This window comes from Sipha flava, unplaced genomic scaffold (genome assembly GCF_003268045.1).
Source record: "Sipha flava isolate LNK unplaced genomic scaffold, YSA_version1 75_pilon_pilon, whole genome shotgun sequence".
Lineage (NCBI taxonomy): Eukaryota > Metazoa > Arthropoda > Insecta > Hemiptera > Aphididae > Sipha > Sipha flava.
In genome coordinates, this window is record NW_020273615.1 from 592,421 (window position 1) to 609,154 (window position 16,734).

At 29.9% G+C, this 16,734-nt stretch overlaps 1 protein-coding gene and 1 pseudogene across 2 annotated transcripts in view; both read left to right on the forward strand.

Annotated features, from left to right (window-relative positions):
* Positions 1-16,734, forward strand: part of LOC112692589 (hemicentin-2-like) — a 475,200-nt gene that overhangs the window by 137,924 nt on the left and 320,542 nt on the right. The window lies entirely within an intron of this gene.
* Positions 9,626-15,718, forward strand: LOC112692614 (annotated as a pseudogene).

Here is a 16,734-nt window from a genome sequence, read left to right on the forward strand (position 1 = left end):
AAATAAATAAATAAATATAAATATATATATATTTCTTTGGAATTACTGTTATATTTTAAAGTTACATGTATTGATGTATATTATTGTGTATTGTACTTTGATGATTTCACAACTAAAACGACTCGATCATCAGCGTAGACTGCAAGCTGCCGGAGACTTAAGTTGCTAGTAATCCGTCAATACGACTATTATAACGAAAAAAAAGGAAAGAGAAAAAAGAAAGGAAGATAGAGAAAATTATAGAAAGAAACAAAGCATTTACGGTTATTATTACCGCTTGTATTCCGATAAAAATGTCTAAAAGCAGTGGCGCGCCAAGCACGTGTGTACTTATCGTCGTTGTCGTGTTGTCGTTGGCAAAAACGATTTACGAAACAACATTATTTAACCGTCTACAATTTAAAAGTTACATTGGAAATCGAAAGTTTAAGTGAACGCTTGGGTAGTAATACAACCGGAACGCCAGTGGTTTTTTTCCCTATCCCGACGTCCGGACCCGCGTTTACGTGAAAACTACTATACCATACGATACACCAAATGCACGTCCGTTTTGGCAGTACTTCCGAATCGATAAGTCTCCACCACCGCTCCGCGCACACCCTCGTGTACAATGAGGTCTGCTGCCACACACACGGCGGCGATCCATATGGTGTTTTCTTTAAAATACAACATAATAATAATAATCAAAATATATATGCTGCATGTGTTAATTCTTGTAAGTAGATGTGATCTATAAGATTAACTTTGGGATCCACTCAAAGCGAGTTTTCCTTCAGAACGAGTCTTATATTAACGCAGGGGTGGGGGAGGAATTTGAAATGTATTAACAACTTCATTTTACTATTTCGTTTCTACATTTATTAGTGATTTAGGATACAGCTCATAAATAATATATGTGGTTTTTGGTCATCATTTGTTAATCCAGGTCTTATAATCAATTTTCGTTTAAAATGCTGGGATACGTCCGTTTAATCGACGTAAGCCATTAAACCTTACGCCTTCTAAACGGCGTCCGCTATACATGCATAGGAATACGAAAAACGTGGTTCGGTCGATGGGGGGTAGTCGGGATGCGTTGTGGTGTAGAACATGCGCGTGCGTATCGAGTGTAGGACAAGAGTTCTTTTGTTAGATACGGCCGACGACCGGGTAGAGTTTAATAATATAAAATAATACAAGATCTTTCAAAAAAAAAAAAATTAAATTTAAAATTTAAAATAACTCTTTCGGAAGTAAAATAAAATGTATTTACATGTTTTTTTTTTTTTTTTTTAACAGTATTTTCATTCAATGCCATTGAGACTCAAAAACCTTAAATTATTATATATCAAAATGAATATACATACGATGATATACACTCGCCAGATGGAAATGTGCCTCGTTTGTCAGTAAAAAGTTGTCGGAAAAACTGGCTTTGTCAGTTATATCAATTTTTATATAATTCTTTTGGCAGTTGCAATTAGTGATCGGATGGTTTCAGCAAAATTTGCATAATAAATGTGATGCAAATAGCCATACACAATATCAGTGTTTGATTTGAGGAATGTATACGCATAAAAATGAATTCCATTTTACTTGCATTAAATTTACGACGTGATATTTTTCACCTTTGGCCTCCTCATAATAGTATTTTGAATCTAAACGCATTTTTTTTCCGCAAAATTTTATTTAAAATGTTCTTATTTTTCTTAGGATATACTGTGTAATGACGAAAAACAGGGATAAACAAATATACGAACAAAATGAGCACTGTGATTAAAACGGTCGGCGAGAGACTAAACAGCCAGTTTTCCCTCAACGGATTGAGTTTAATAAACCAGTATAACGGTCAAAGCCCTCGCCGCCACCAACCTGTACCCGACCGTATGGGAAAATGAATTAATAATTTTTCCAAAGTGCTGCAGCGGCGGGTCGGATTATATTTTGTGCGTTGGCGTGTTTAGACTTTTCATAAAGTAGGTGGGCATGCGTACGTACATAAATAAGTAAGGTCAACGTCGATACACCCATTTGTTATACTCCAGACGACCGTCATCTGATTTTCTTTTTCGGTTTTTTTATTTTCTTTTTTTCTATTTTTTTTCCCGAGTCATTGGGATTTATCGCATTCTTGTGCTCGCATGCTAATTCGTTTTGCTTTAGCGTTACGCTAATGGAGTGGTGATAAATCGCATCACTTCGAACGATAGTACATCGACTATGCGACCGGTGCGATTGTTCTGCAATGGGCATCCAATGCGCCAATACGACAATACGATTTGAGCCGCGCGTTCACCATACCCCCGAGCTTTTTGCGAAACTGATACGTACAACACGAACGCGTTCCTAGTTTACCGCTCCTGAAATCGCATACGTATTATGTGTGAACTTATTATAGAACCCGTATCAATACCAGTGACCGCAACAGCTGGATAGTCAAGGCGTTGCATGATCACTTAAATAATGCGCGATCGACTCCATCACGCGTACAGTTTCACATAAATGCATTAACTTTGTCCAGCCGACCAGAGATGATTATTTAACATAACACGGTACAGAAAATTGCGACGCCTCGTACATCATGTGTATATGCTGGTGAAATTCGTTTCGTGAAATTTTTTTTTATACAAATAACCGCGTGAAATATATTTCGTGGACAACACACCGTAAACATATTTATTTCATAATTATTTATTTTTACCCAATTACCGTTTTGTGTATACAGCTCCTTTTATTCGGTCTAAAGATTTCTTTGGTGGAGGTTTTCTATGATGGTTAAATCGAAGGAAAAAGATAAATAGAAATATAAAAAGAAGAAGATACTGGGTACATCCTGCGAACCAAATTAATTTTAAATACAGTACAACTATTGTGGTAAAAAAATGAAATATAGTTAGGTATAGATATAGATTTCGTATATATTTTAATAAGGTCTGCCAAACACGTCGATCGATAAACCTGATACCACGTTTTCTCGGTAGTTTACATCCATTTTTTCCTTAAATGGTACACTTCCCAGAGGACTTATAACCTATTGAAATGTAAAAGCAAAGCTACAAAACAAGTTGCATTTAAAAACGGTAACATTAACTTATTTTATTAAATTTCGAAACTAGAGTGTTCCTCAATATTTATTAATAAACTTAAAAGATCAAAAAAATTGAATCCACGCGTGAAATTTTGGGATGTATTTTGGAAACGACAAATTGTTTGTCCACTGTTTTTTTTTCCAGTTTACTTGTTACTTTGTTCAAACTAAACTGAAAATAAAAATAAGAATTTCCAATCTTTAGTCAATTTATTTGGAAAAGAAAAATTTGGTGTTTAATAATATTTTAGTTTTGACGTGGCAGTTGATACTGCTGATATAAAATAAATGTTGTCTCATACTACTGTATTATCGGGTTTGTAAACGTAAACATAGATAAATTTGAAGAAATGGAAAAATTTAAATTTTTTAGATTTTAAACATTACCAAACAACATTGAAGTAACTTTATATTATCAAGTATACTGTTAATAATTACTCTATATATTAAATACTTAAGTATATAGTTAAGTGTTGGTTTTGTTAGCATAAAATTACTTCAAAATTTAAAATGGAAATCGAGTTAAAATTACTAATTATATTTAAAATGCTATGAGAAAATATGAAATTGTTTTTGATTTTACGGCGAAAACTTAACGCCCAAAATAATTTTTCTTTGCAAAAGTAATTAATTTATAGAAATTTATAATACTTAATTATAATATAATTGTATATTAAGTCAAAAGTTAGGAAAGAGAGTTCTTTAATTCTGTACTGCGATTTTTAGTCAAAATAATTTGACTTACTTTGACTTACTTGAGTTACAGTTAAATCTTAAAGTTAGGGCTGTTCAATACATGACGTCAATATAATACACATCATGTAATGGTTGATCTTAATATTTTAATTAGCAGAAAAAGTAAAAATAAACTATCTTGCATTTGTTGATGATTTGTGTGTTGGTATACCAAATATAATATAATATATACATAACTAAATATTTCCGTAGTATCTATATTTGTTTTTCATTGATTATTGTTAATATTTCCTTTTATTTTATTCTATTTATGAAAAATATAGCTTTTTTGTAAATTATTTAGTAGTAATTGGATGATTTGTAACTTTTCACATAACAAATGAAAGTGGATCTTTTTTTTTTTTAAAAGCTAGGGTCTTTTGTACAACTATACATATATCTCATTAATATATAAAACATGAAAACTTGTGGATCTAAATTATTCTAAACAATCTTCGTAAAACTACATTTATCAAACATCAATTGAATCGTTTAAGTATGTGTAAAGATAACCAATATTTTATATAAAGTTAAAATTGATTCATAATATTGGTCATATTTTATACATATTGTTTTGATTTTTATTCAAATTTCTGTTATAATTTTACATATTTTCTAAAAATAACCAACTATATTTATTTTGGATCAAATTACATTTTTTTTCTCAAAGAAGGCTAGAAATTTCCGTGTTTTGATTTAAAATAAAGTTATACATCGATTCTTTGTATCTTACTATATACAATAAATAAAATATATTTATCTAAAAAAAAAAAAAACGTTTTAATAAACTAATGCAGGATTGAAAAATTTGAATTTAAAATTATATTGACTAATTTAATTCAACGCATTGTTTTTCGGAAGATTCGAATAAATAATTTTTGTATAATATTTGGCAAATATTTTTGAAAAATCGGTAGAATTTTTAAATATTAAAATATTTAATGTAAATTTTAAATCTGGCTTTGAAAAATGATATTTTTTCATCAACGAAAAATATTATAACAAGTAATAATTATTCAAATACTACAATTGTAACAGCTTAAAAAATAGTATATTATTATGCATTCGTATCCTCAGTCGCTTATAATTATTTATCTTTCCGTGTAAAATTTGGATTCGTTGAGCTACTGTCATTCCGAATCGGTTGATATTGTCATTTTAGTAGATTAATAGAAGAAAAAAAAACATAAAATGATTACAACATTGTCATTTAAATCAGATACAACATCCTCTGAACAATCAATAGCAATTAGTCACGTTTTACACTGATTCTTTGAAAACTTATTGTTTTTCTGTTGAAAACTAATCCAACTACGTGCTCAAATAAACAAATACATTATATTCAGAATTCAACAAACAAAAATGTTGCTTGTTGAACTATAATTCGTAAGTACTACTATAGTTGTGCAACGTTCTCTAAACTTCTACCAATCACTATAGCACCCATAAAAAACGATAAAAATGAATTTAAAAATATATTTCATCATCATCATTGGCATCACAACTCTTCAAGAGTTTTTGCTGCCAGAAATATATTTGACCCATAAAAATTAAATACAAGTGTATATTTTCCGACTCATATTTTTCAAAATGACGTAAAACATCTTTGATGTTTTAATACAATTTATTAATGAATAATTCAACGATAATAAATTATAATTATGTTGTTATTCATTGAAATTAAATTTTACAAAAAAAAATTTCCGTACATGGTAACTTGAAAAAAATATATATATAAAAAATTATGATTAAATAATTTATAAATAATCTTACAAATCAAACTAAATAATATATAACTATAAATATTTTTTTTTCAAACGCATTTTACACATAATATAAAATGTTATTTAAAAGTTAACCAACCCATAATAACTTTTGTTTCTGTGTTTTCAGGTATGTGACAAAATTCTATTCAATAAGATACATTAATAGGGTAAGTAATTTTCGCCAATAAATATACTATTTTTCTTATAATTTGAGATTATAATTGCGTAATATAAATGTTTATAACATACAGTATAATATTTGTTTCGTAATATTTATTCATAATTAGTAACTTAATTTAGTTACTCTTGTTTATTAGAATTTAAAGTATAATTTGTTTTAATATATGTGATTATAAAAATAAAATTTTGTATCATAAATGTTATGTTTTCACTGTTTCGTTATAAACAGTAATAAACTTGACTACCGGGCAAGTTAAAAAAAAAAAAAAAACCTACTTTATGTACAAAACTAGATTTCATAAAAAAATTACGTTAAGCCAATTGATTTTCCACGTTTGGCAATGTAGCCATTTTCGTTTGGGTCCTTTCGACTGATAACCAATACGCGAAAACACTGGAACTCATTACAAGACGTGATGGACAAGCATATAAATCGCGTTCGTTCGGCTTCGAAGACATGAATGTCCCAATATCGCGTTGCGTGGCCACAACGTATCGTCCTAAAGAAACGTTTTGAAAAACGATCGATGGTGTGCGCACTGCCAAACGGAATCTGTTTATGCGTGCGCCCGTTTTATGGGGGTTAATGTTATGTTAGTTTTATGGGAACCATGCACAGACGTGTGAAAATAATATTTTATTAAGTTTAGCTGAATTGGTTACCGATTAATTTTAGATGGTTACTCTGTGATAAGTTATTCGTATTTTATTTTTAATGCATTTATTAATTGTTGTCGTACAATTGTACCATTGTATCACTTTCCTTTTCGTAGTTTTTAGTTAAGACACATAAACAACCTCCATTCAATTTCAAGGAAGTTTTATATTTTTGTTTTGTATATATCCACCTCTGTATGTTATCATCTAATAAGTTTTATTGGAATCCAAACTCAATAATCAACAGTTTAGTTTTCTTTTCACTAAACGTAAATAACAATGAAAAATTATAAAAAAATACGATGGATGTTAAATCATAACAAATATATATATATATATATATATATATATATGAGTATTAATTGAGACTGTACTGTTCTCACTAACATTATTGTCATACCCATTTAGAGATTTAAGTGCGTATATCTTAATAGTCATCTTAATCGATCGGGGTAACAGTGGTAATTTTCTAAAAATATTTTTTGTGTTATTAATAGACACTACCTATGAGATTTTTATGTTTTCTCACAGTTTTCTATTTTTTTTTCTGTTATAAAAGTGATGTCTACTTACCCGATCGTTAAATCTGTCACTAATTGAAATATTATTATGTACATTAAATGTTTACAATGACCATCGACCGGCTCGGTAAATTGGTGATAACCAACCGAATGCCGTCTTCTTTGCCGTATCCGTATCGGATATCCATTATCCGTATCGGATAATGAAAAAACTGCAGCAGGGTAATGCAAATGCCATGGTTGAGTTGGTGGTGGTGGCAACCGGAAGGGATTTGGAAATGATCCAGAATTTATCACGGACGTCCCTTGGGGGCACATGGAGCGTAAAGGGATAGTTTTTCATCGGACGTGGCCACCGCGTACTGTAGACGACCTAACATTCGTGGTTGCCCGGACCATGGATTTAACGTGGATAAAGAAAGGGCGTATGGATGCGCCCTGTAAGGAGTTTTTCTTCTTCTTCCGGTCATATTTTTTTTTTCATCTTTTGCTTTTTCAATTCCGGAGAAATACTCCAGAACATAGCATCTGAACGTCACGTGTGCATTTACACTTCATACGTGATCACGAGCACAGGAACCAACAAAGATTATTATATTTTTATTTATTTATATTCTTCCTCACCATTCTCTGATCACCTATTTTCCGTTCTCCTGTTTGCGTGCCGTTAGTGGTACTTCGGGTACAAGTGTTCTACCACGCGCATGAAATCCGATAGAAAATAAATATATATGTATTACGAATCCAAATACTTATTCGCACGAGCGCAAACACACAACACATGCACATACACAAAAAAAATAATGATATACCTTCATTATACTCACCCACGCATCGGCTTCATGTATAATGGACCCGGCAATAATATTATTGCTAAACCCTTTGAGGTACCTTTGTGGATTTTTCAGACATCTTCTTAATTTTATTTTCTGTCATGTTATGTATATATGCATAGCATAATACCATTGTTCTCGGATTTCCATTCAATTTGATATTTATATGTAATAAAAATTTGTTGTAGTTAAATTTTGAATTGCACGAATTTAAGAGCGTAAATATTAATTAATTGAATCGTAGAGATATTGTATTAATATTCGTTCAAATACCGATCTCAAAATATACTGAATCACAAAATGTTTGTTGATAAAGAAAATCAAATAGAAAAATACATTTTTATATATAAACATTTGTGAAAATACATCGCTCAAATTTTTCTAAAATGTATCCTATTTAAGAAAGTTTAAATTTTTAACACGAATGAAATAACTTTTAAATACACATATGATTCGTATTATTTCAAACATCTATAAAACAATGTTACAAAGCCAAAAATTTCAGTTTTCAGTTTCAGACGAAAATTTTAACAGCAGATTTTCTAGCCTTAAATAATAAATTACTTTAGTACCCAAAGAAATACACGTGCTTGCTTTATGGGGTAAAACCTTTTTTGAAAATGTTTTTCGAGAAACCGCCTTTGAGTCTTACTTCTGTTCTTATGAGATACTTTATGTGACATTTGGTGCTGATTTACTATCCGAAAAAGTAGTTCCGGATTTATATAAAGTGATACATCACGCTAAAATCAATATATTTTTTGATGGGTCCAAAAGTTAAAATGAACCGTACATTAAATCATTATAATAAATCATATACACTGTTATTTCTTGTTTCAAAATAATCCTCAAATATTGAAATATTTTATTACTTTTATTAAGATCTTACTATTTTTTGCTATGTAGATCATCCCTTATACTTATTAAGGTTATTTATGGTTAACTTGATTATTAATTATGATGTTTTTTAACATTTACTGTTATTATTTTTATATAATTTGCCATAAATCATAAATTATGAAAAATCATATTTTCGTAATGTGCGATGTTTGTCACTTATAAAAACTATTTAGAGAAAGATTGATCTCTTTCTATTGCGCGGTAGTTAAATTCTGATTACGATTTTTTCTAATTTACCGTCAACATCAGCCGCGTTAGCTGTGAACTGAATGGGCGGATTATATTTAATTAATGTTAAAAAATCTGTTTCAAAGTCAACGAAAGTGGAACCGTCGATATGAAAATTAACCTTAAGTGCAGTTGGCGACCACGTTCACGAGCATGGAATATAGTAACTATAATAATTTTGTATTACAACTTAAAAATCACTTTGTACACATAACATGCGGTTGGGTAGTACAGTAGTTATTCAAAAAGGGTTTACAAAAAAACGGAAAAAAAACGTAAACCCTTGCAAAGCTCTGTTTAGGAAAAATAGACGCGATCGTCGATGGCCGTTGTGATAACGGTCATCGCGCGGTCCGCATCAAACGAACCAATACTTTATCGCGATACTCGGTTTCAAATCACGGTTAATTGAGAGTAGATCAAATGTCTCAAAATCGTCTGTATACTTTCGAATCATCATCTCATATGCATTGATCTTTAGATTTTCATCACCATGTTCAGTCATATTGACTTTCCATTAACCTGGACGTTGACGATACAATTGCAATAGTTCGGTAATAAATTCGCGGCCATCGTTGTACTTTCGTCCAGGGCACCTTAGTTGCATCCCATAAAAAAGGTATTCACGAATTGCGTCCCACTATATATTTGTTAGGTAGTAGAGTTATATTTCGTTTCAGGGGTTCTCCATGGAATTTCGTATACCTACGTGAACTGTATTAACTGTTTAGTTTTAAGATGGAAGTGCAAAATACTATTAGTGAAAAACAAAAGCATTTGAAAATTATTGACAAATATAAGTTCTGTTTTCGATAAATGTTTTGCTGATAATATTCAACGTTGGAAATGTACCGTTAAAACCTGTACAGCATATTTAAAAATTAACGAAAATGATGATATTTTACTTAACGTGAATGATACTGTCCACAACCATGATGCACTATCTAAAGCAGTTATAAATCGACAAATTGTAAGTAATTCTCTTAAACGAAAAGGTACACAAGAATTATATGGAAGACCAGCTAAACTAATACATTGGAATTTAATAGAAAGTATTGATATCAGTGTTAAAAGTACATTAACAATTACAGATATTCACTATATAAAAAATAATTTATATCGAACTCGACGTGAACAACTACCAAAATTGCCAACGAATATTTTAACTGTCCATTCAGCATTAAATGCTATTGACTGTATTACAAACGAAAATGAACCTTTTTTGTTTTTAAATTATTTTATCAATGGTATAGTAATGTTTAAATGTAAATCAAATTTAGAATTTTTAATTAAAATTAAAACAGTGTATGTTGATGGCACGTTTGATTTAACTTTGTTATTATTTTTTATTTATTTTTGTTAGTTGTTTAAGAATTCTTAATGAAAATACATGCATTTTTTGGGACTCAATTTATGTATACCTTTTCTACGGGACGCAAATCGTATGCTCCCCTTTCGTCACGGTGACTCAAATTCAATCGAACCGATAAAAATTATTGTTGCCCGCAATATTATGCTTACACGTTCAAATTATTCAATAATGAACAATGTACGTATCAGACACGCAGTGTCAATTGTCGTGTAGGGGCCGCTTTAAACTCTTATTAATAATTGTATAGGTAATATTCTATCACTTGTACACTGGTTTTCCCGTCATTTGAGCATCGAATAAATCACATTTGCTTATTGATTGCGGCTCATATCTAAACACAAATGTTAAAACGCGACACATTTTTTATTGTATGTTATTCATTGGGTTACAAAAATAATAATATCATAATGATCTAAACTGGCGAATCATTGAGATTCAGAAAAAATTATAATCCAATGGTTTTAAAGCCCCGTCTACACGATGATAGTAGCTCTTGACAGTCACAGTCACGATAGTGATTATCGAGAAACTACCACCGTTTAAACATATACTGCCACAATATCGATTAGATAGTTGACAGCGCTTCATAATAGCATCAAAAACATTTGGTAGGAATTTATTGACTCTGCATTTTGGTACTCTAACCTTAATATCATTAATGTCTAAAAAAAGTACATGAAAATTATTGGTCGATATAAAAAGGTAAGTGGGGTAAGTCTTTCGTTTTTTTATTTCTCTTGAATATTAAGAATAAAGTGGACTTATGTTCTCTTTTGTGCAGTTATCTCTCTTAAGCATTTATAATAATGTGAACTTGCATCTTCCACTGAGCAGTTAGCGATTTATATAACATATAGTGTGTGCATATAAACTAGCTACAGATAATAAAAAATAGTAAATTTTCTAAGAAACTATGACTAAACCTATATAAACATAAACTTAGATTGTTTATCTCACCTCGAGGTCGTCGTTCACAAAATAACAGATATAGAATCAGAACTGAAATCGAAAATATAGTTATTAATACTCTGGACGGTAATCATAGTATAATATAATAACCATATAGTATTTACGATATTATGTACGAAATTGACTTACAATTTGTTCTACCTTAACTTGACCTACTTCAAATTAATTTAATATTCCATACAATGTAAATCAGTATCTTGAAATAATAATTAATATAATATTTAAGCTTGTCCTTCACGGTTCAACTCATGGTAACGTTAAACCGTGTTTTTTTTTAAACAACGAGTGATGCGGATTTCGTAATACGCACCTGAAAAATTGCATCTGTGTCCAATCGACCCAAATCGGTAAGACATTTATCGAATGGCATTGCATTTTAAAATCAATAGTTTTATGATTTATCAAATATCTTAATACATTTACACTATCTAGATTACCCGAAATTGCCTGAGGGATATACTAATATTTTAAACTAGAGCAATAAATATTTATTTTGACATGAAAAAAAATAAAATATTATTGAGTTGAAAAATATGCTAAGTCATTGTTTGTTTTAATGAAATAAATTGTATTTATTAAAATGATATTAATAATTATTTTATTAATAATATTAATTTAAATATAAACTAATTGGTAATTAATATAAATATATTAAACATAATAAAATATTTCCTTGGGAACTAAAAATTGGAAATATTTGTACATTAAGGTTTTAACTCTAAAAAATGCAATTTTCAAGAAACCCTTGCATATTTAGAGTATTAAAGGAAATCCTATATAGAATTTTAAGTTCATACGTTTTGTTGTTTTTAGCATACAGCGATTAATGATTGAGTGAGTGGTATTATAATTTTATACTTAGATTACTTATAGCGCATTTATCGTTTTAATACAATCATTTTTATTTTATATAGTATGATTGGAAAGAATGTACTTCTTTGTATGCTTTACATGTTTAATGCATATAGTTAAATTAAAATAAAATAATAAAATATATACTTACAATGCTATTGTTTACATTATCTTTCTAACATTATATTTTTTTATTATTCCATAGTAAATATTAGTAAAATACGAACTATGAACAATGTAAAATAAAAATTATTACGTTACATTTTTTCTTTTTTTTATTATTAAACTATCATTCTGCTTTTAAAAAAAATGGCAGTATATATGAACTTAGATAAATTCATTTTGAAAACTGCTCGAACCTTTTATTGATTCTTCAACATCTAAGTATGGTTTCACAGTATTTTATGTCTTGAAGTTGAAATTAAATTACTTACAAAAAATTTATGAATAGTAATTTTTGTTTACATTTTACGATATTTGTACGGGTATTTATACATTTTATCATTTTAAATATATTGTGCATAATTACAAAATAAAGAACATAATATATTATACTCGTAATAGGTCAAGATAAAAAAAATGCGAATTAAACAACGAACGTCGAATATTTAGGACTATCAGTGGTATACTATAATTCTAACACTGCTCAGATATAAATATATCTTTTAAAAATTCATAACATTTTACACACGTTTTGGCTAATATGTTTTACCGTTGAAGTATTTGACGAAAAAAATTAAAGATCGAAAATACCATAACATGACTTTCATTGTAAGAAAATAATTGCAATTTGAAGTGCGCACGATTACGCATGAGAGACAACAAGGTTTGAACGTCATCATTATGCGAAACACTTTACATTCTCGAGTAGCGATTCATGCTTGTTTTATGCTGTCAGAGCGACAAAGATCAAAAATAGTTTGCCCATTTTAACTTTGGTTACGAGAAAATCCATACGAGTGAATAAAGTCCGTTTACAATTGAAAAGAACTCGATGAAGGCTTGTTGAGTGTTTGTATTAATGTATCGAAAAAGCATGTGAAATAAATCATTGAATAATTGACTGCTTTGTTATACCGGCTGTATCAGTGGTTCTCAACCGGTGTGCCGCGGCACATTACTGTGTCGAGAAAAAATGTCTGATATTTGAAAATACCGATTGATAAAACTGTGACAGTTAAATTTCAATTAATTCTGCAGATATATATATATAAGTAAGCTGTATAATGTACACTGCACGGTTAAAACCTTACTGGATTTGGCGTAGCCAAAGTTTTTGTTGTGGTCCAGTGCATGAGTGTGTCGCGAAAAATTGTGATGTACTCGTATAATAGTGTGCCGTGAACAAAAAAAGGTAGAGAACCACTGGGCTATATGAACGAATAGATGGATATCTGTATAATGAGCACAAGATGAAAAATATTGTTCTACTCGTACCCACGATTATCTTACTACGTTTTTATTGCTATTCTGACACTCGTAACTTCTTTTAGATTTTTATATTATTTAAAATACAAAACCAATTTGCATTGTATTGTAGTATTGTATTTTCATACGTGGGACATAATTTCAAATAGAAATTATTTTACGAATGAGTTAGTTCAGCTGGGAATGGTTACATCTGTAAGCTGTACATCTTGTGCCAACATTTTCCATTTTTTGTTGATTAGACTTTAAATACTGAATTTTAAAATTGGTTTGTGTTCTTGTATTTTTAATAGCATAAACAAAGCTTCCACTTGAATAGAGTTTACTATCCAGTGAACAATCTTAAAATAAAAATATGTAAATCTTGTTTATATTTATACCTTTATTTTTTTTTAACAAATATTGATTAAATAATTTATTTAAAAATATTTATTTTATTGTTTTAATATCATGCGTGTAAAGGTGAAGGAGATAAAAAAGTTAAATCTTGGTTGAAATGTTATTATACTGGTGGTTTTTTTTGACATATTGGAAAACTGAGAAAATGCAGGTCATTAATGTTTTGCTTCATTAAGTTAATTCTGACAAGAAAAGCTGCAACGTTGTTTTTTATAAAAATTTAGATTATCGCATTATTATGATTAATTAACTTTTAACTATAAGTTAACATAATTCAATTTAGCAAACAAATCTGTTAATGTCTTGTTTCTTTTGGATCATATTTTCTTTTAAATAGAATCTTTAGCATCCAAAAACTCAAAAATAATCTCAAAAAGTAAAAAAAATCTTATCAAGCATAAATTTTTCTTTGCTAATCGTCCGCATAGTGGCATCAGTGTTTTTCGTAAAAATAATAACTCACGAGCTTTGTTTAACCTTATTTACGTTTCATGTATCCAACAAATGTTTTTCTCGTTGACAAGAGCCATTCATTGGTCAACATCTCGAGGACGAAATATGCCACTTATGGAACCTCTGATTTAAGTGAACATTTAATAAATATAGTACAGCTGGGATTCATAATGTTACTAGTAGTTGTGATTGAAAGAGGTTCTATAAAGTTTAATCCATTAATTTTTAAACCTATAAGTATATTTTTTCTTGGCGTAGAGAAATTGGTTCTCTCATTGCCCGATACTAAGTTATCACGTTGCCCCTGCTGGTTGAAAGTTCTAGGTGAACAATTCTAGCAAGGAGAGGGGGGAAATCCTCCAACCCATTGGGCCATCCATAAATGGGGGCTTATCATGAGGCTAACCACCTCACACAAATAAAAAAAATATGGGTTCCCGAACAACACAATACCAAGCCTCGGTTAAAAAATTATTTGGATAATTTTAATTTCGAAACCTGGAATGTGTGGTCGCTGTATTTGACGGGTGCATTAACAGTCGTAGAAGCTAATTAGAAGCTAACCATACGGAACTAAAATAGTGGTAATTCAAGGAGTTAGTTGGACAGGAGATGGAAATTTAAAATCAAAGAAACATAAAAACATCCATAAAGATGATTCCTGGGGGTAGTAACAAAAACCAAATTAATCATGGATTTATTGTGGAGTGTCTACTCAGTCAGACCACTTCATAGTTAAAGCAAAAGTACATATTAAACTACCACTGAAATGGACAAAATGTAATAGTAGAAGAAAAAAATTGACATAGATAGCATAAACAATTCCAAAACATTAAATAAATATAACAATGGACCAAAAACAAATTAAAGGGCGGAATAAAGGCAGAAGACATAGAAATCCATCGGTACAAAATAGAAAGTATAATAAAAACAAGTGCATTGAAATACCTAGGAAAAAATAAAAAAGTGTAAAACCATAAATGATTTAACGGTAAGTGTCAAAGTGCAATCGATGAATAGGATAAAGTGAAATAATTGATGCTTACAAGCCCAAACACAGAAATCAATAGAAATTTTGCCCAAAAACTTAGAGAAGCAAAGCATATAATAAGAAAGGAAAACGATTATGGGAAAAGGAAAGAATAAAACAGATTGAAGATGATAGGACAAACTCGAGACTCTTCTTTAAACAAGAAAAATAATTAAAAACGGAATTTAACCCCAGAACAGAGATAATGAAAGAAGAAAACGGAGCACTTGCAACAGAAGGAGAAGGAATTGTAAAACAATTGGAGAAAATGAGGAATATCGCTTTTGAATACAATGTACAACGTATTGTCAGATTTCATACTAAATAAAAAACCGAAAACGTTCCCGAACCCGACTGCAGCATATATACAAGCATTACTCATAACGCATTACATTAATTATAACATGTTTAATCACGTAAAAATCATGAAATTGGTAGTTTTTTACGCTTCGTCTTTGCAACGATCATTCCTTATACTTGTCTGACTTCCCTGCAGAACTTATTGTGTTTTAGTCATCAAACGTACACACCAAATGACCCGTTATTAATGACAAATGTTTATCGCAAGGCAAATAGTGTGTATTTATGGTAGTTTTTCCTACAAAGGCATATAATTTTTATACAGTTATAAAATTTCAAGGGCCTGTTATAGGAGAAGAAATTCCGAGGGAGACTGTAGCTTTTTTTCTAAAATAAAGTCATATAGTGATAAAAATAATAAAGTTTGTATATTACCTTTGAATTCTCAAAACCGATTATTTGAACGAAAAATAAGATACGTATACATAATAACATATATATATATATATATATATATATATATATATATATATATATGTCATATATGGTAATACATATAAATGCTGATATTTAATATATATAGGTAAGAATATTTATATTTACCCTGCTTCCTAGCTAAACGAAATTCTTACTATGTGCATACTCACAATAATATGTGTTTTCGAAATGTTAAATTTGTCTGAGATATTCTATGTACTATAGAGTTATATACGAGTACAAAGCTACCTACGCAAGAGTTACGGAGAAACGATAGATAAATTGTTTGTCCGTGTAAATCGATTTTATGTCGAAATCACATTATCAAGCGTCTGAATATACCGGTCAGATTGTGTAAACATCGCCCATGCTTTACATATGTTCTATCTTTTCTTTACGTGCTTCACCAGTCGGCTTCCTGCAACTGGAATTAGAAGTGGTAATAATTATTTATTATATCATACAGATACGTGATTTGACGTTTCTGCGAATGAGTTGTTATTGTCACTCAAGAGAAATATCATTAATCGGACTCATGCGGACCATATACGACGTGCTTTATATTTT